At 41.0% G+C, this 22,049-nt stretch overlaps 1 protein-coding gene across 1 annotated transcript in view; it reads left to right on the forward strand.

Moving 5' to 3' along the window:
• Positions 1–22,049, forward strand: part of ANO6 (anoctamin 6) — a 278,097-nt gene that overhangs the window by 47,812 nt on the left and 208,236 nt on the right. The window lies entirely within an intron of this gene.

Here is a 22,049-nt window from a genome sequence, read left to right on the forward strand (position 1 = left end):
GTATCATGCACTTATTGCTCATATAAATCGGAAATACAAAGAGAATTCACTTAAAAAGTGTCTCCCATGGTGATATATTATAAATAGCTTAATAACTGCTGAACTTTTGTAGTCCTTTTTAAACTCACGTTAAAACAACGGATATCCCTTCATCCAAGATATCTTTACTCAGCACCAGTCATGAGCCAGGCACTGTCGTGGGCACAGAGGATGCAGCCAAGGATAAAGCAAATAAAAATCCCAGTCCTCATGGAACTTAGGTCCTAACTGGAGGAAAAAGACGGCGAACAAAATTCAATGGCTTCCTTCTGTCCACTTCGCCTGACCCGCTCTCCAGCCTTCTCCACCCTGATCTGTGCATCTGTACAGACCACATCACAATACACAAAGTAAAGAAAGAAACCATATAATAATTTAAACGTTGATAAGTGCTGTTGAGAAAAGCCAAGCAGGAAAAGGTGATAAGGTGTAGCGGGCCAGAGCAGGCGGGTGCTTTTTCAATCATGTGGTGAGAGCAGGCTTATATGCCCCAGCAGAACTTTCCTTTCAAAGGAAATCTTATGAGGAACCCCTACGTGTAAAACCTGGAATTGAGGAACGTCAATGGTGGAAGCAGAGGCAGGAGTAGGGGTGAAGGTCAGGGCTCTTCCATGTGGCCTGGTCCTCCGCTGCCCCCAAGGTCACGCGATGTCATCCACTTCCCCACCCTTGGCCTCTGATGCACTTCTGCTGACCCTAGGACTGTGAGATACCCAGAACCAGGGTGGTACAAAATATTCAGTTCTTAATCCTCTCCAAATTGGATGCCATGTCATTCCAGAGAAACCTAACCCTACTCACCTCACCCTCAGGAGCAGGTCTTACAGAGCCATGATTTGGCCTTCCCTTCTCATCTCACCCACTGCTGAGAAAAGCAGTGGCCTCACATAGGCTGGTCTTTTCATCTTTGCTTGTAATATTGTCCTCAAGGATCTCATCCCTATTTTTCTCAATGTCCTCTTTACAGAGACCTCTATTATAAATTATCTCAGGACCAGGAAAATGTTTCTCTTTCCTGTTGAACTAAGATGTTTCCTTCTCCTGGACAAGAAGTATGTATTCCTTCCAGTTTTCCTCTTGACCTTGGCTGACAGGAGACTCACAGCTAAGTGACATGCTAAATTACTATGACTTTTTCCGGAAATGTTTTCTTAACGTATCTTTCTTCTTCAGGTTCTCTGTTTTTGGCTTTGGTTTCATATGTTTTATTTTATTGTATTTATGATTTTCTTATAGCAAGAGGTAGGCTGGAAATAAATATTATTAGGCAATCTAGTTAGAATATTTTATTTTGATTTTGGTTAACTTTTTCCTAGCTATACCTATAACATCAAAATAATCTATAAATTACAAAAATTTTTGGTCACCATGTTAACCAAATTAAGCAGTTTGACTGACTTTTTTTTTTTCAATCAAGAGACTGTGTTTCTTCATTCATGAAAATAGAAAACAGTAATACTTCAGGATAATTCACTTTGGCCAGGATCAGATGCTCGGTACCGAGGGCTTAAAAATGGTATAGAGCCTGTCCTCAAGCAATTTACCATTTAGAATTAAAGTTATTTTATTCTTTCAAGCTTCTCATGCAGAACCAGTATTTATTTGTAGTTAAAAACTAACTTGCAAAAAATACATTTTTGAAAGCAGAGTTGCTTTCCCCACTTGCTTCTGTTCTCTAACAGATATGGAGATAAAAGAAATTAAAATTCTAAACATCCTGCAACTATAGCTTGCTCTCAAACAAACATAGGGTTGTTTGTAAAATACCACTTACAATAAGCATTTGTGGAGACCAGCCTCAAGGCTCTGACAAGCCACCAGGGCCACGTGCTTTTGCTCTGGAGCCATCCTGCTCCCTTCAACATCAAATCCTCTTAAAGCATTTAACATCAGTATTTGGCTTAGAAAGCCTGAAATGCATTCCCCTCACAGGTCAAGCTACCTTTCTGTATCAATCATAATTCCCAGCAAGCTTTGTAGCCTTCCAACGTTGATAAATTATTTCATGCCATTGACTGTGCTAAAACTATCCATCAAGGTGTTTAAAGACCTCCAGATAGAGATATGCGCAACCCCAGTGAATCTCCAATTTCTGTCCCGTTCATTCATTTGACAAATATTTGCTAAGCACCTGCAGTGTTCCGTGCTCAACATTATGTGCTCAAAATTACGTGGGGATATAAAATGGTAAACAAGGCAGGTATGTTCTCTGCCACGGAGCTGCATCTCACAGAGAACACAAACAGACGAATAATTCCAAATGTGATGAAGACAAGGATTTTTGTCTGGTCCCTTCACTGCCTTACCTCCCATGCATATAGCAATGCCAGACTCAAGAAGTCTTTCCTGGGTGAATAACACAAAAAAAGAAGTACAGAGCGCTACAGGAGCGTAAGCCAGGGGGACCTCATCTGGGGAGCCGAGGAGGGTCATCCTAAAGAAACGGCATTTCATCAGATACTTTATTAAAGGGTGAATTGAAGCGGAGTGGGAAGAGTGACACAGGTGGAAGAAGAACTTTGTTCAAAGGCCCAGATGCAAAAGAACTGAAATTTTAAAAGTGAATAAATAAATAAGTGAATGAGGGGAGGGTGTCGCTCAAGTGGTAGAGCGCATACTTAGTACGCACAAGGTCCGGGGCTTGATCCTAGTACTGCCTCTAAAAATAAATAAATAAAACAAGTAACCTCCTCGCTCCCCCCCACCAAAGAAAAGAAAAAAAGGAAAGAAAGAAGTGAATAATTACCCAGAAAGGCTGACTTGCAAAGAGCACAGAGCAGAGTGACAAGAGATGGGGTTGGAAAGTTTGAGATAAGCGCCCAGCTTAGTCTCAACAAACACGTTAAGAATTTTGTACTTTATCTTATAGGCAATGGAGAACCATTAATGTGTCCCCAGTAGATGGGTGATGTGATCGGATTTGTATTTTTAAATGAGCTCTCTAGGTATTTGAGATGATGTTAAAGATTGATGCCTTCACTCTCATAATCTTCCTGTTGCTCTATACTCTTTATTCCCCTTTCTTTATTTTATTTTATTTTATTTATTTATTTTATTGAAGTATAGTTGATTTACAATGTTGTGTTGGTTTCAGGTGTACAGCAGAGTGATTCAATTATACACAAACATACATACATATTCATATGCTTTTTTCAGATTCTTGTCTATTATAGGTTATTACAGGATACTGAGTGTAGTTCTCTGTGCTATACAGTAGGTCCTTGTTGTTTATCTGTTTTATTCTTTATTCCCCTTTCTGCCTGCTCTGTAGTGTTCAACCTATAAGACGCCTTTGTCGGAATCCCATATGCCGCTTGCACGCCCAGTTTTCCCCTCAGAGAGGCAGCATCACGTCTCCTAGACAGACCTTGTTCACTCATCCGTGTTTTTTAACTCCACGTATTCTTTCAGTGATAAATATACCATGTCTTGACTTATAATACCATATATGTGTAATTTATATCCCAAGATTCTCCTCTGTCTTGTGATGACTCAATACCCATTATATCCAACCAAGCATATGTAAATCCTCTGCGCAGTTCCGAGAACTTCCTGAAAATGCTCACATTCCTCTGGCATTGCTCTCTTAGGCAAAACTGCTCCTCCCCAAATTTCCCTAGTCATTTCCGGCCACCTCGGCATCACTTTTGTACGCTTCCCCAACGGTCCGCAGGTGTACATTGCTCCCAAACGCAGCCCTCCCTTCACTCCATGAAGCGCCACCGAGGACACAGGATCAGAGGGAACTTTTGGGGCAGAGAAGCAGAGCCCCAGTTTGGGGACCAGCTCTCACTGTTGTCACTCCCTTTCGGCGGGCGTCCCCTCTAGGCAGTCTCCTCCGTCGCCCCCAGCCAGTGTCAGCTCAGATGAGAGTCTGGGAGAGCCAACCTCTCCCTCTGTGTCTACAGCCCAGACATTTCTTTCCCTTAAGCCCAGCTGGTGGGGGCTAAACCAGGAAGCTCGACGATAATCTACAAGAATTGCCAACCTACTCAGCATGACGATGGCTGTTTACACTGCCTGAGGAAGGAGTCTCACTCCTGTTTCAACCTTTCCCTTCCAGGCTAGCCTCTGGATTTCCTTAACTTGGCAAACCAAAAGGCCCACGAAAACGATTTCTTCCAAATTAAAAAGTAACCTTCCTTTTAATTCTGCTATGTCCCCTTAGAACACAGACATGGGGGCAGTTTTTGAAATAATACTCACTTTATGGATGTACAAATGTATTTAAAGGAGAGAAAAACCATATGTACACCCATGCAGTGTCTCTCAAATTTTCCAAACTGATTATTCCTAACAAGTGAGGAACCGGGCATGTTATCTCAAAGCAGCCTATGACAAGCGTATTATTTCTTTGGAGTCTTGGATTTTATCTTCTAAAATTCACATACAGTTCTGCATCCCAATTTATAATATCCCATTTATTTCAGTATGTGACAATGGAATGAAATACATTTAAGCCCAGCCATAGTGCTATGAGTGGGAGCCACAAAATTCTATCATATAAAATACAGAATTTCATCATCCTGAGATTATTAAAATGATCAGGGCATGCCTCCAGGGCTGGGAGTTCTGAGGGTCCCCACGTTACATACACATCAAGTTACACACACGTTTGCATTATTGTGGGCATGGTGTATAGAGATGCTTTTTGAGAACACTATAGTATATGATTTATACCAAAAATGTGGTAAGAACTAGATATAGAGCAATCAAGCTCCACTGTGATATGGATTTGGGGCACTTTTCAGAGTTCACTTTGGCAAAGTGACTTGATCCCATCCTCCAATTTTAATGAGCATATGATTCAACTTCTTGCCTTAACAAAATTAGAAATTACCGCATGTGATGAAGACTTGATGTCGCTTCCAAGGAGTTGACGCCTTGAACGTTTTCTTCACCCGTGTCTCCTAGAGAACAAGAACCCGAAGCAAAGATTAAGATGCTAACATTTTATGAGAGAGGAACAAGCCGTGGGCAACGAGGTGATGGAAAAAGGGAAGTCAGACAAGGCGCAAAGCATTGCTTTTAGAGCAGGTTACTTATCTCAAGATCAGCATGATAACCCCAAAGGAGGCTTACCGGCTGGATTCACGCAGCACACGCGAAGTCTCTGGAAGAGCAGGAAGGGGAAACCATACCCTGGAGTAGTTCGTGGGAAAGAGTGAAGGAGAATCGATCTGTCTGCTGTCTCAAAGGTTTATTTCAAAAGAATCTCACTGCCCATCGCCTTCATTCTCTGGGCAACTGCTCAGGACAAGAGAGTCCATGGTCTAGAGCAAGGGGTTTCATCTAAGTCCAAAAGTGGAGGGGATCCCAGTGTAAGTGGAGCGCTGACCGAGTAGAAGGAGGATGTCGTTGAGGCACTCAGAGAAGGACAGAGCTGTGTCCCCAACACAAGCAAGTTACAGAGAAAGGTCAGAGTTCTATCATATTCAATAATTCCGACAGGATTTCCAGTGAGAAAGACGATCATCCTGGACTATGTCAGTCTTACTTACTTCTGTACCTTTGTGCCTAGCACATGCCTAGCATGATAAATATTGAATAAACAACTTGAGCTACTCATATTCCTTTGATTGGAGCAGATTAAAATAATATTTATATGCTATTTATCTTATATCCAATAATGTCAGTAAAACTATCATATTTTAGAGCCCCTCAATTGTGGGTTATGTTGCTTGAGCAGCTTTCTTGTCTCTCTAGAATCCAGTCTGTTTCTCATATGCTTGTCACAGCCATACACCTAAGTGTGTCGTGGCTCTGAAATGACAGTCAGCAATCCACCTTTTCTTGTGATCTCTCGAGCAATAACATTTGACAAATTGAATTATGATCCCCCAGATGTAAGTAAAAATGTTAGAAGAAATTATAACATGCCAGAGCTTATTTTTTTTTAATGTTAAGGGAATTTTTTTATTAAAATGTTGTTAAGTGAAAAAACATCTTGAGTCCAGGATTACGAGAGAGGAGGAAAGGGCATACCAGGCAGCATTTTTTTGAAAAATCAACCTGTTTTCCCATATGTGCAAGAAATTGTAATTCTGAGAAAAAGAGGTGGGAGGAGGGGGTAGAGGGTGCAGGGAGGGAAAGAAGGAAGAAAGAGAAAGAAGGAAGGAAGGGAAAAGGAGACTGTCAGTACTATCAGCCCCTCTGATTGAAACTGAATTGGAACAGAAGCTTCTGTCTATAAAACAAGTCACCTTCATCGGGCTTCTAAAACAGCTGTTGAGGGGTTAACAGACAGTCTGAAGGCTGGAGCTCTGGCTTGGCTCGGCCAGTCTTTGCTAAAGCAGCTATGTAAGCACCAGCCTCTGTGACCTTCAGAGCAGCTGTTAGGAACAGCAGAGAATGAGGGTCAGCCCATATGGGCAGAATAGGTCAAATCAGCATTTTTACACGGAAAATTTCAAGGTAAACCTTCTTGCAGAGTTTTTTGACAGTACCTTCTGTAGTTTCTAAAATCTGTTCTTCTATCGCTATAAACCATTAACCAATAAGACCAGGAAGGCCAGATTTTATCACGGTTCTCTTCAAGAATGACCCACATGAAGGGGCCCCAAAGCACCTGTGTTTCTACACCTGGGGACAGAACAGTTTGATAATAAACTGAGCTGAATCCTAAGGGTGGTTGGCATGCATGGCTGGATTCTCTTTAAGTAATGTGAGTTGGATATTTCACATTACACCCGTGCGGTGAATGTTGATGTTCTCATAGACCCCAAATAGCCTCTGTTCCTGGGATGGGCTAATGCCTCTCTTTAGCCACAGGATTAAAGGGGAAATTGCCATTTGCTTTCAAATCCCAGCTAGTCACCAACTTTGATTGGCCTGGGCATGCTTACCCAACAGAAACTGGGTAAATAAGACTGTCCCACATCCTGGATCTAGTTTAGGGTCTGGGACAGGGTACCTGACATCTGTTGAGGTCATTCAAACTTTTCCTTACGCTACAGTTTTTTTTGTTTGTTTGTTTCTTTATTTATTAACTTGGAACTAGAGAGAGTATTGGTCCCTCCTCAGTGGTGCAGTGGGGAGGAAAGAGGAGAAAAGCCACTGGCATCTGTTTCTTGCTGTGTCATGAAAGCCAGCAACACGCAGAGCATAGCCGAGAAGACAGACCAAGCTAGTGACTGGCAAGGCCATGTTCCCATTATCTCTAAAGCGAGCTGGCGTCCCAGTTTCTGTCACTTGCAACCCACAGTTCTGACTCCAAGTAACAACTCAGTACATGGTGAATTGTATCATTGAGTGTACTGACCATATTTGAGAGACCCCAAATCAAGAAGCCTAGACTGAAAAGGGATTTTTTTACCTTTATGATTTTTCTGTATCCTGACATACCCCAGAAGTATGGGTGCCATGATCAGGGATGTTAAAATCAATAGTCATGATATGGAAAGACACAGAATTGGACTACTCCTCCATAAATGAAAACAAGTCTGAAATGAAAAAAATGAGTTAAGCTACAGTGACTGAAATCGACATTAAGATTGTTCATTACACTCCTGTGGGTACCAGAACAAATGTATGTTATCTGATTATTCCTGTGGAGAATTTCAAATGCAAAACTATGAAGAAGAGAATATATTTTGATATTTAAATGCATCCAAATGCTCTCAAGCTCTAAGCAAAGCAGCTTCAGGAGCTAGGAGTCCAAGACCGTTCCTCCACCCAGGCGGAGGCGAATCGAAAGTATGAAAGAGGCGAAACTCATCTTCAGTGTTTTTCTCATGAGCATTAGATATGTGCATCTCCCAAATCCAACTGCGAACACGCTTCATTGGAAACTCTCCTGGCAAGATGAATTGCTCTCTGCTCTGGACTCCTGTAAGATTGTGCTTCAGGCTGTATCTCCCCCACTGTATAGGGTTTCCACTTTCCATGCTACCATACAAGCTCTTCAAGGACAGAGGTTGTTTTGAAAAACAATACGTATTAACCAAATTCATTGTTCTCACCTTACAAGGACCTAACTGAAGAAATGAGTTAAAAATTCAATCACTAAAGTCACATTAAAATGAGCTCCTTGTTTTTCTGTTCGCCAAGGATAAAAGCATGTTTTTGACCATAGCCAGAGTAAGAAATACATTTTATTTTGTAACACAGGACACATGTTCATAGATACATAAAACCAAAACAAAAATGTCACAAAACAACATTTGTGCTTAAAACACGTGATGAGCTCTGACATCTGTTCTAGTCTGTTTTTTTTTTCTTTTTAATAATAATTGTTGTGATCCGTGAAATCAATTTCATGACTCCTACTGAGTCATGACACATAGTTTGAAAATACTGTTCTAATGAGAACCTGTGGCTCGGTGCATGTTTATCAGAGAAGGTGAGAAAGTTGAGTGGATTCCTCAAGCCAGGTGAAGCCTCAGATGGCCATTGTGTCTCTATGCCTACTTAACTGATAGGTTACAGAATGATAAACTCATAGAAATATTAGCCCAGAAGCAAAGTTTAGAGGGCACGTTCTCCCACTCTCAGAATATTTTTCATCTGCAGATTACAAGGTCTGCATTAGGTGAGGGAAACAAAATCATGAAGGGTTTATTCATTCCTTCAGCAGTAATGTACTGAACACTGTGTTTTAGGTGTTGGGGCTGCAGAATTGAACACAATAGACAAGGCTCCTTCCAGTGAGGAGACAGAGAATAAACACATATATTTAATACCATTTCAGGCAGTGGTAATTTCAAAAGAAAAACAAAACGCAGTGAGGGGCTAGAAAGTGATGGGAAAGGGAAGAGGGCTATTGTAGACAGGGTGGTCCAGAAAGGCTTCTCTGTGAAGATATGTCAAGAAGAGGGTATTATGCTGAGTGAAATAAGTCAGACAGGGAAAGACAAACACTATATGTTATCACTTTTATGTGGAATCAAAAAAACAAAGCAAAGGGATAAATTGGGAGTTTGGGATAGGCAGATACAAACTACTATGTACAGAATTGATAAACAACAAGGTCCTACTGGATAGCACAGGGAACTATATTCAATGGCTTGTAGTCACCTGTAATGAAAAAGAATATGTGTGTGTGTGTGTGTGTGTGTGTGTGTGTATATACCTGAATCACTATGCTGTACACCAGAAACTAATACAGTGTTGTAAATCAACTATATTTCAATTAAACATGTAAAAAACAAGCAAACAAATAAATGTACAAAAATGGAAAGAGACTCACAGATACAGAGAATAAACCAGTAGTGACCAGTGGGGAGAGGAAGGTAGGGAGGGGCATGACAGAGGTAGAGGATTAAGCAGTACAAACGACTATGTATAAAATAAATAAGCTACAAGATACATTGTACAGCACAAGGAGTATAGCCAATAGTGTATCATAGCTTTAAGTGGAGTATCACTTATAAAAATATTCACTATGTTGTACACCTGAAACTAATGATATCGTAAATCAAATATGAGTCAATAAAAATAAATAAATAGAAAAATAAATGAAACAAGTTACTCAATAATGAAAAAAAAAAGAGGGAGCAGCAAGTGCTGTAAATACATATGTTTGTGTTAAAGAAAGGGGACTGTTAGGCGGGTGACATGGTCCGTGGCTTTAGCAGTCACGTCAGTGGTACAAATGGGCCCAAGCACAGCGCCTTCCAAAGGAAACCACCTTGAGCATAATCACTGGCCATTGGGAAGATGCAGGCAGTCGTGATGGTAACATCTACGTCCTTTTCCAGCGTGCCAGCCACAACCAAGTGAACCAGGTATGGGCACCTGACCCAAGGTATCCTGGATGTAGGTTTGGTTTCAGTAGCTGCATAGAAAACAGGGGCTGTATCTTGTTATGGGTTGAATTATGTCCCCCTCCAAATTCATATGTTGAAGTCCTAACCCTTAATACCTCAGAATGTGACCTTATTTGAAAATAGGGTCATTGAAGATGTAACGAGCTAAGATGAGGTCCGACTGAAATGGGTTAGGCACCTAATCCAACATGACTGGTGTCCTTGCAAAGTGGGGATGTTGGGACACAGATACGCGTTCACGGAGAACACCATGTGGACGCGAAGACGATCTGCAGACCAAGCAGGGATACCTGGAGCCGCTCTTTCCCTCACAGCCCGCAGAAGGAACCAACCCCACCAACACCTTGATCTTTGACTTCCAGCCCCCAGAGTTGCTCGGCAATACGTTTCTGCTGTTAAGGCCACCCAGCCTGTGCTCCTTTGTCACGGCAGCCCCAGCAAACTGACACGTCTCCCGTGGGGAGGAGTGGAGTGTGTTCTCTGTGCCATGGGATAGAGAACACGCAGATGAACTGTGGCATGTGTGGCAGACCGCTCGTTGACCTACCTCCATTGTAAACATGTCCCCATATTTTACCTGAGCCAAATTATGTGCATGTCCCACTCTGCGGTGCAGCTAGGTTTGACCAGATCACTAAGTTCTGGCCGATGAGCTATAATCAGTTGTATGTGGTGGCAGCTTCCAGCAGCCTTCCTTAAAAGATAGCTGACAACTGTCTTTTGCCCCTTTTTTTGCATCCCTTCCTCCTTTCTGGTGGCTGAAATGCAGGTGTGATGACTATATTTAAACCAAGAATGACATGGGGAGTGGCAGCCACAAAGGATGAAAAACCAGAATGAAAAGGAGTGAATAATTGAACACTTTGTGGAGCAGAGTCATCCTACAACAGTGGGCTGCCCACATCTGGACTTGGACAGGGAAAAGAGATGGTCTCTTATAGTGCCTAAACCATTATCTTTGCAGGGCAGGGCAGAGGTGGGTCCTCTGACTTGCTGTGGAATCTAGTCTTAGCCAATAAAAGCATGCAGAGCGAATATAGGAAAAAGACAGAACCCAAGAGAGGATGTTAGCCGTAGAGTTGGGAAAATCAGATTGAGAGGGCATAATCAAAGAGATCAGAGGAAAACCAGGAGAAAATTGTGTCTGAAAAGCTAAAGGAACATCTCAAAGAAGGGAGAAATAATGCATCAGACGTTCCTGAATCAACGGCCATAAGGATGAAGAAATATCAGATGGCTAGGTCGGTGCTTCTCTAACGTGCACGAGAATCATTTGGTGTCCTGTTAATGTGCAGAGTTTGATACAGAGTTTGATTCAAGAGGTCTGGGGCAGCCGTTCTAAGAAGCTCCCGGGTGATGACTGTGCTGCCGGTACACTTGGATGGCAAAGATTTAAGCCAGAGACCCTGGGGCGAGGGGGCAGACATCTGGTATGTTTTTTTTGGGAGGTGGTTAGGTTTACTTGTTTATTTCTGGAGGAGGTGCCGGTTGAACCCAGGACCTTGTGCATACTAGGCACGTGCTCTACCGCTTGAGCCACACTGTACCCCCGCTCAGGCATCTGTTTTAACAGACTTAGCAGGTGATTCTGACCCACGCTGAAGTCTGACAGCCCCTGGTGAGAGCAATGATAGTAACAGGAAGGATGAAGCCCCCAGAGGCTGAGCACCTGCTGTGCGCCCGGCGCTTTGACCCTTTTCTTACATTGTCTTATTTGGTCCTCATCACAGTCTGTTTTATCAATGAGGAAACTTAAGACCAAGAGAAGTCAAATACATTGCCAAGGTGACACAAGCGGCAAGTGGTGCATCCAAGAAGCCATGTCTGTCTGACACCAGGGCCCATTGCTCGGGCCATTTTGCCGACTCACCCTCAGGTCAACGGTGATGTTATCACACGCGACGTCAGCGGGACATAAAGACAGAAGCCAGGCTGCAGTGGCTCTGGAAGTGGGAAAACTGAGTGCAAAATGCTTTTTCAAAAACTCTGAAGCAAAGGAGAGAAATAGAATGAAAACTAGAAGGTAACGGAGGGTGTATGCGTGCCTGCTTGTTGTTAAGAGAAAACACTCAAAGATAAAAGAGGAAGAGAGGGTTTCAGGACATAGGAATACGTTAGAGATTTCAAAAGATCAAATTTGAGCACAATCAGGGGAGGAAGAATGAGGGGAAAAGATTATTGATTATGTTATGAGTACTCTGAGGAAATAGGATGTTTATACAGGAAAGGGGAGAGACTTAGGCAGAATGTAATAGTGAACTTTGAGTATCTAGTGGACTATTACATAGAAGGGGAAAAAATTGTATTTTTATAGCTTCAGAGGGTGGACCAAAGCATAGAAGTTCCAGGGGATAGATTTCACCTTAAAATGAGAAAGAACAGTCTAATGGTTCAAGTTATTTGAAAACGGAATGACTTGCCCTTTGAGATGGTGATTTTCTTATTACTGAGAGCACTTAGGGCAAAGCTATTTGACATCTATGAGGCAAGTTGTATTAGGGATTCCCGTGACCTCATTGGGCATTTTACCTCTGCTAAAACTCTGTGCTGTGTCCCTGCACTGCCTTTTCCTTTGGTAAATCAATGAAGTATAATACTGTTTATGGTAAGAAAGATTTTCCTTATGTCATTTACATCTCGAAGCCTCCCTGCTCTAATGTATAAGTAATGGATGTGTGAAATAGGTGACTGCCTACATCTTTGACATTATCAAAACAATTCATGTCTTCGGAGTAGTTTAAGTCACTGTTCAGACTTAAAATCTGGGATTCTATATTACTCAGCCATAAAAAAGAATGAAATAATACCATTTGCAGCAACATAGATGGACCTAGAGATGATCATACTAAGTGAAGTAAGTCAGACAGAGAAAGACAAATATCAGATGTCACTTTTATGTGGAATCTTAAAAAAAAAGATACAAATGAACTTATTTACAAACTAGAAATAGACTGTGGTTACCAAAGTGGAAAGAAGGGGAGGGAGTTAGGAGTTTGGAATTAACAGATACAAACAACTATATATAAAATATATAAACAACAAGGACCTACTGTATAGCACAGAGAACAATGTTTAATATCCTAATAACATATATTGGAAAAGAATCTGAGAAGAATATATACACATACATTTTTATATATACATATTAAACTGAATTGGTTTGTTGTACACCTGATACTAACACAACATTGTAAATCAACTGTATTTCAATTAAAAAAAATCAGGGATTCTAAATTCTCACTTTTTAAATAAACCCTGTTTCTAAGCCTCCACTCATTTTTCTTTTCCTAGATGATTTTGATTATTCAGACGTGTGACTGGATTCATCTATTGTGCTAAATTGGAGTCCCTTCATTATATATTTTTGGCATTCCTGCCTTTAGCAGAGTTTGGTCAGAGCATCCTGCAAACATCGCCACGACTTAATAGGTAGAATATCTCTTCTCCTCTACGATCGACACCATTATTTCCAAAGCAGAGGAAATCCTATTTCGATGAATTTATGAAACGAAAACCACCACAACCAGCACGTCTCAGCAGATCCCAGGCCTCAGGCTGAGCTGTTCCTTTTTCTCCTGGCCTAGAGACAGCAGCATGACCTGACAGTTTCCGGTCTCTTCACCGTGAAACACCAGGCCATTGGAGAGGAAGCCAAAACCAAAGCCCTCTGCCCTCTGAGATGAACACAATTCACCAAACTGAGTGGTGGCTTCTTTGCCCACTGATGAAAGGGCAGAACAAGAGATCTGGGGGAGTGCTGGAGAGTGACACCATCTGTTGCACCTGTTGTGAAGAACAGTTGATCCCCAGACCATATTGAGATTGCAATCAAGAATTGGCGTTCACAGAACCGCCGTTTCCCTCTGGGGTTCACATTTGTTGCTGTAGCAGGTGCTTTGTGAAACTTGATTTAAACTTAGATTTTGCAAAGTTAATTTAAGTGACCAGAACCCTCCCTCTCTCAGGATAAACTGAAGAAATAGGACATTGATGTTTTGTTCTTGGCTTGTGAATTTGGAAAGGTTACACTCAGGGTTTTAACTCGAATCCTACACAATCTGTGGGTCTGCTTTTGAGCAGAATGCCTGCCTCTCCCTTCACATAACTTTGTAATATGTAGTAGAATATAGTAATTAATATATAATTATATATACATGCATATGTATATACGTGTGAGCATATGTGTATATATATTATATATATATGGGGATTTATATATGTGAAATTTTGGACAATTATCTCTAGAGCTGCAGATTGAAAGTGGCAATTCCACTCGACATATTGTCACATGATATTTGCATCCATGTGTATTATTAGGAACATGTCAGAAGAGACTGAAAAGAATGTACACCAAGTGCAGTCCATGCCTTTGAAATATTTTAAAGAGAAACACTGTTTTTAGTTTGCAGTTTTATATTGCCAATATTTGAGTCCTTCTCACAGGCTGGAAGGTCAATAAAGTTTACAAACAATACCATATAGAAAGGCAGAATGCTAAAATTCTGGGGTGTCCTTCAAAAATAATTTGCCAGTGGCACGTACTACACTGTATTTCAAAAGATAGTATGCTTTTTTTCCCACCTTTTAAAGCACCAAATAATCCTCCAATGGACCTTTTAAATTTATCTGTAAAGCAATCATGCCATTTTAGTTAAATGAAAAGGATTCTCTATAGCGTCGTCATTCCTAAAAATACTTGGAAGGACTGGTTTGAAAACTAGTGTAAGATAGGTGCAAGAAGATTTCTTTCGGATTCAACTCCTGTGAATCAGTTTCTTCTGTTTCTTCTTCTGAGGGACAGAAGAACATTTCTGTCCTCTGTCTTTGAAGTAGGGCTGTTAGGGTTAGACCACTAGGAGGCAGCACAGAACTGGAATCGGGAGCAGTGGGCTTGGTCCTGCTCATCCCCAGCTCATCGCTGCCCCTTGATTGTCATCCAGACTCTTCGGTGTCCTCGTCATAGCCATGCCAGGATTCTGGCAGATCTACTGTTACCGTTTTAGGGTTTTGTTGAGGCTGTGACCCACTTAGAGGGCTTGAAGTGCTAGGAGATGTGGGCTGGGAACCCAGAAGTGGGTCACCCCAGGTCTATGTGTTTGAGAAAAGATGGAGCCGCCCAGGGAGGCTCCATTCTAAGACACAGTGTGTGGGTCCAAGATCAGTGGGAGGGTAGGGACAGGGAGGGACTCGGAGCACAGCCAGGGCATGCTGCTTCCCCTTACATATAATGGGGGATGTGATGTGGCCAATTTTATCTGTGGGGCACGTGCAGATAAATATCAGTTTGTTAATTTGTAAGGAGACACGACTGTCTCAGGGGTCAGAGCACTCATATCTCTGTGATCACAGCCTTCTCTCCCTTTGGGCGGGTTCACACGAAAAGCAAACAACAATCAGATGGTTGCAGGGCGACAACTGTTGACCAGCAGCCAGATATGACCCTTCTGTCTCCCATAGACCGTCTTGGTGGGACCAGAACATTTGAAGTCTGACGGGCAAGCCCCCTTTCTGTTCTTGGTGTGATATAGACTCCGCCCACCAGTGCTGTTTTGTGACATTAGTGTTTCCCACAGGCCTGGGAAAACAGGGGTCATGTGTCTCAAAAAGAACCCAAACAAACAATCCCTGGTTTCTCTTCTGACTTAGTACCGGTGACGCGGTGGTGTCACCGAGCGGTGGCGCAGCTGAATGGTGAAGGGGTTCTGGCACTGGAGCCAGACGGCCTGGGTTCAGAGCTTGGTGCTGTGAGCTGCTATGGGAAAATCACTTCATCTCTCTGTGATTCCACTTTCTTCGTCTCTAAAATGGGGAGAATAGTAATATCTGTGTTCCAAACCTGTCATTGAGATTCAGTGAGTTGGGGGGTAGGGTAGAGCTCAGTGGGAGAGTGTGTGCTTAGCATGCATGAGGTCCTGGGTTCAATCCCCAGTCCGTCCATTAAAAAGAAAAAAGTAAATAAATAAATAAACCTAATTACCTCCCCCCCAACAACAACAACAAATGGTTATATTTTAGAAAGATTAAATGAGTTAACAGCATTTGACATAGTGCTCACCACATAGGGAGTACTTCCCAATTTTAGCTATTTTAAGCACGTCCTTGCCTGTTTTCTTTGTAAAATCTTTGTGACCTTAATGAGCCTAATACATGTAATGATTTACTGTGTTCCATAACGAGGTGGATTTATAACAAGTCAAGTATTTAAGATATACATGCTGATTACTCGGTTGACATAGCTAATCTTTTTAACAGTGGTATTGGTTATTACTATTGTCATTGGAATGAATTACAATGAGAAAAGCAAACTTTTTTTAAAATTAATGAACATGCATTCGTTAGGTGCAAAGGATATAGGTATCTACCCCTGGTTGAAGTCTTTTTCAACTTGAGCCATGGCCTTCAGAGAGAAACCTCTATTGATCAGTTCCAGAATTCTGCCAGGGAGAAAGAGAGGCCAGAACAAGAAAGCCTTGGGGACCTGTTTGGCATGCATTTCAAAGTCCAAGGTGAGCTTTCTGCAGAAGTGTGTCAGGGTGTGTTTGTCCTGTCTTATTCCTATTCCCACCATAGGGTCAGAGTAATTAAGGAAACCAAATGATTCCTAACTACCAGGTAAAAGTTGCAAAATAAAAGAGAGGACAATTTTGAATCACATAGATGGAACTCAATTTAGCAATTTTACGTAGATGCAGTTGGATTGGCTTCTTTTACAGTTGTTTTTGAAACATTTAATTCATGTAAAATATATTATTCCAAGCCATTTTTTAACCTCATCTTTTAAGAGCTTAGGATTTAATAAGCAGCAAGCTCAAAATGTAGTCAAATATGTAAATCGTTTGTACAAATAATCAATAATAGGATTTATTAGAGAACAGAATAGCCGGTGTAACACTTAATCTTGAGTAAATGAATAATTTGTGAAGGACTTCATGGCTTTTCAAGACGTTTATAATCACATGGTTAGATTTAGATCCGTGCCTTGGGTAATTTTGGGATATAAAATAATAAAAATACTATAGGATGAATTTTTGAATTTGAGGATGTAAAGAGCATGATTGATGCTGTGAAATCATTGTTTTAATTATAATTTCTTTAGCTGTTGGACTATATCCACTGCTTCTTAATGCCAACTTCTGTAATTTGAAATATTCTCCTGACATTCGTCTCTGCTTCTAGCACCTTCTGCCTGCTACTTTACGTTCCTAGAGTTACACATACATACCACGAGGGGCAGGTCGACAGGTACTGCCATTAAAAACAAAAACAAAAACAAAATCAATGTCCATTTTTTCCTGTTTTTCAACAAAGGTGTCTGTATGGATGGGCTGAAGAACTCCCTCCTGCTGAAATTAATGAGAGCACGCTAGAGTTTTCAGAAACAGATGCCCGCTGAGCACCCAGAGGCAGCGCCCTAGGTCACAGCGCCTCAGTGCATCTTCAGGGACCAGGTTTGGTTCTCAGCTTGCTGGGTTCTGAAGCTCAATTTGGTCCAAGTATCTAGATAATCAGTTTCTTGGGGGCTCACGTTAAACAAATCATCCCAGACTGACGTGTAAATCAAAATCCTAATTAATTAGGTGGCAGTGAAAAGTGTGCATTCTTTCCTTGTTACCGTGATATTGAAGCTGGCTGGGGATGGTGTCTCATTTTTGTGACCAAGGTGCTTAGTGCAGTATTTCTCATGTAGCAGCCATTCAATAGGTATTAGCTAAATTTTAAAAAAGAAGGAAGGAACGAGAAGGAGGAAGGAAGGAAGGAGTAACATTGAGGAAGAGATGTGGTTCAAATCATAAAAGCTTGGGATATCATCCCACCTCCTCAGAAACATGCCTGTGATATTCTAGTTAATATTAGTTCACACTGGTTTTTCAGATTCCATTTTTATCTCTTGAGAAAAAGAAAAAGAATTGATGATTTTAGCCTCCTTGATTTTCAGCCTTCTTCACTTCCCTTTATAACTTAGTCTTTCTTCAGACAGATTACAGTGTAATTGATAAAGTGTCAACTTTTCCAGGGAGTCAACCCTGGTCAGCTAGCTCAGACTTTCCAAGGCTCCCCGATACATGTTAGTAACAGTTCCTTTGTTCTTAGAGGTTATCTCTTCCAAATTCAGGGTCCCCTTCCTTACCTGGATGTATCACCCACAAAGAGCATCTGAAAGAGAAGCTACTGTTTCATGGAGTAGACAGTTTATTTCCACACAGCTCCTTCCCCTTTCCGCAAAGAAAAAAAAAAAAAAAAGGCAATGGTAATTGAATGTGGATGGCTGGTACCCCTCAACAAGAAAAGGAAAAAAAAACCTCATTTCCAATTTATACATGTTTATATTTGAAACAAATTGCTACTTGTTACTTCAGAATTATGCATATGTGTTGACAAAACTAAGCTCATCCTGTCTGACTCTTGAGACCCAGGGTTTTGTGACCATTTTCCAAGTGAAAAAAATTTCAAAGTCCAATAGGTTTCTCATTCTGTTTCTTGGCCCAAACCGGGACTGTGCATATCTGAAACAAAACAAAGAACTGCTCCTCTGACAGCTCAAGGCTTCCATGGCTCCTGGCTGATCAATTGCCTGAACAGCTCTGAACCCTGCTTAGAAAATGTGCAGGAGTTTTAGGACCAGATGGTGTCCCTGGAGGTTGCGAAGGAATCTTGTGGACCCTGTTTTGGGGTCACAGCCTCAAACACAGTATTGAGTTGGGAGGGAGCATGCACAGAAGTCAGACTTCCTCATCGCTTTCTTTCCCAGCAAATGCCTAGGGAAAGTTAGTGTACTTAACTGTTAAGTTTACTGCTATTACCTTTATTATTAATGCTAAAAGTAATAAAGACAAGGTTGAGAATCACAATCGTGTGATGATGCTAATAATAACTAATATTAATCAAAAGTCTATTCGGCCAGGTCTTCCCCTAGGATTTTACAGACATTATCTCATTTAATCTTCAGAACAACTCTGTGAAATTTTGTCTTTCTCATTATACAGATGAGAAAATTGAGACTTAGAGGGTGAAAAAAAAAACTTGCTTAAGATCACACAGCAATAAAGTGGCACATCCAATGTTGGAGTTTTATTTATTTTTCTTCTTTGTTTTGTTTGTAATGGAGGCATTGAGACTGAACCCAGGACCTCCCTCCTGCGTGCTAAGCATGCTCTCTTCCCACTGAGCTATACCCTCCCTCCCTGGAATTTTAGATTGTTTGACTCTAGTTTCTTAGACTAGTAGTTTGGGGCTCTCCTATCTTAAATCCTAATAGGGAAATGTTTTGGATGACACATGCCACCAGGAGAATCTCAGATTCCTAAAAATCTCATTAGATTTCTTCTTAGATGTCCCTTTTGGTCCATCTTGACTTATCTTGGGGAAGCTATGTATGTCTAGCTAGCCCTCCTAGCTCACCTGTATTTATACTCCGCTGAACTTTTTATCCTTTTGGGATGGACATCCACCCTATCAAAGGGAAAAGAGGGAACACAGACGAGGTAGAAGGTAGATCAGTTAATCGTGTTACCATAACAGCTTTGGGTACAGCTGAGAGACTTAGAAACTAATGTACAAAATTAAGCTTCAGGATTACCTACTTCTTTAGTCTTTCATTCATCTGGATATAATGAGATGAGTCAACCAGTAGCCAAATCCCACTTACAATTGTGATTGTAAGCATTAGGAGGAAAAACTTCATATATCATACTTCTGCCATTTTTACCCTAAGAACGTTTGGTTTACGCTTTCTTTTTAAGATGGAATTTTGTAAGTGCAATATGTAAACAGTATTTACTTGATAGGAAACAATTGTTCTCCAGTTTTTTAGTATCGACTCAATTTTTTAAAGTGTTCATAAAGGCAAGCTAATATAGAATTGCCTTCATATCTATTTTTTCTTTTATTTTGCTTTTCTGTGACTTTGTAGAAATTAGCAATATGAATAACAGAAAAATATGCAAATAAGAGTCTATAATTATATCTAGAGAAGACAACCTACAGTTTCCCTTGGTATTTCTTTCTTGAATTTTTTAGAGTTCATTGAAGGAATTACCATCTAATATCTAAATATGGTTCCTGTGCTTGAGTCGTATTTCCTCCTGTTCTCTAACTGTAGAGACAGTATTTTGTTTGCCATAGGACCAGGAAAGGGTTAACTTACGTGCGATGAGATGTTCTGACCTTTATATATATGAAGAAGACCCAGAAATCAAATTTTAATAGGCCTCCAGATTTGGACAGCAATCTAAGATTTTCTCTATAGCAACAATTACACACACCACTGATCTGAGATCAAATATTTATGTCTTCCCCTACATGCTAGAGAACTAGCATTTTGCCAGTTACTGTTATTACCAGGGTAATTCAACAGAGGGCAAAAGAGACTAAAAATATCATTTCACAGTGGAAACTGGAAGAGAAAGCAATAAGAAGCCTGGAAAAGATTAAGCACAATTGGAAATGACTCTATACAATTGGAAATAAAATACAGTATTTGAGTAGATTTTTTTTAAGGCTGTAATTTTAACTTCTACTAAAGTACTCTTGTTTTGCCCACCACTGAAACACACACAAAAGAAGACAAAAAAGCCTGATGCTGGCAGGAAACAAAAGCTCTTCCTTATTTCTTAAAAGTACTTCCTCTTCCAGATATATATTGTTCGAAGAAGACTCTTCCATTATGCCTTTGGGAAAAATGTAGCCATTAAAAAAAAATGAAATATAGATTATACTTTCCTTTGGAAAAACATTGTTTCCTTTGGTGTCTAACATAGAAAGCAGTAACAGAGTATATTCTACTCATGCAGGAAGGGACCCCACTAAACAATACCAATGTCTCACCCATCTTAAAGAGCAGAAGCTTTGCCTTTGTCATCACCACCACCACGGTCACCACATTACCGGCTGCTATGCTGTAAGACCTTTTGGAGGTACAATCTTGCAGCCAATTCTAAGTTCTTTTCAAGAACTGCTATGGGTATAGAGCTGCCATGAAGAATTCATCATTTAGGAACTTACATTAAGGATTATATTGCCATTCTTACATGACTTTATTTCTTTTCTGTTCCCATTTCTGGTGATTTTATTTGGTTCCAGGGAAGCTGTCAAATTCTGTTATTTCTTCCTATTTGGCTCCAAATTCCTCCCCAGGGCCTCTTCAGTCTCCACTGGGGCTTCTAAACTGGGGATGGCTCCAATGAGAATATGATCCCTGGGTAGAGTGCCTGAATACTCCAAATGGGTAGATAGAACCAGAGACAATAGAAGATAGCTAGTAATAAAAGGCAATTCTGAGTGACAGAATGGTTACTGGCCAGGATTCAGAAAAGAGAGAGAACACTGGCTCTGCCGGTACCTGGGAATATTTCGTGGAGAAGGGTCTTAAAGTAGGAATAAGAGTCCTAGATGACCAAGACTAAAGGGAAGTTGATCTCCAGATGATGTAAACAGCTAATGTGAAGGTTTGTGGTGTGGAAGGAGTAAGGATGCTCATGGAGTGATAAAAAATCTGTCTGTCTGTGTTGGGTGTTCATGAAGACAAAAAGTAGGAGATAAGAGTGGAAAAGCAAGTTGTCACAGGCCTTGAATGGCAGGCTGAGGTCTGAACTTTATTCTCCATTCGTGTGCGAGTTGTTGAAGATTTCTAGGATAGGGAAGTGATGGGATGGAGGTGTTATTTTAAGAAGTTTAACGTGGAAGCAAACTACAGAACGGATGTAAGAGGAACAGAAATTCCCTCCCTGGAATGGGAAGACACATTCAGAATTCCTACAAAATGCCAGACGTCATTCATTCATTAGTAGACCTTTATCGAGTGTTATGTGCTAGGCACCGTTCCAGGCCCCAGGAATACAGTAATTAGCAAAGGTGGGGCCAGATTGTGTGGGGCCTGAAGGTCAAACAATTTGAAGAGCCCTCTTTAAGAAAAAAGGTACAAAATTACAAATACAAAATTAAATATAGGCAGAGAGTGGCCAAGATGGTAGAGTAGGGAAACTCTGAGCTTATCTCATCTCACAGGCACAACAAAATTACAACTATTTACAGAACAATTTTTGATGAGAAAGACCAGAAGGCTAGCAGAAAAGATCTTCTATGACTAAAGATACAAAGAAGGAACCACAACAAGACGAGTAGGAAGGGCAAAGTCATGTTATAGTCAAGATCCAAGTCCCTGATTGGGTCACCCACAAATTGGGGGAGGATAATTACAATTATAGAGATTCTCCCTGAAGAGTGAGGGGTCTGAGCCCCACTTTG

Source organism: Camelus dromedarius, chromosome 11 (genome assembly GCF_036321535.1).
Source record: "Camelus dromedarius isolate mCamDro1 chromosome 11, mCamDro1.pat, whole genome shotgun sequence".
NCBI classification, from domain to species: Eukaryota; Metazoa; Chordata; class Mammalia; order Artiodactyla; family Camelidae; genus Camelus; species Camelus dromedarius.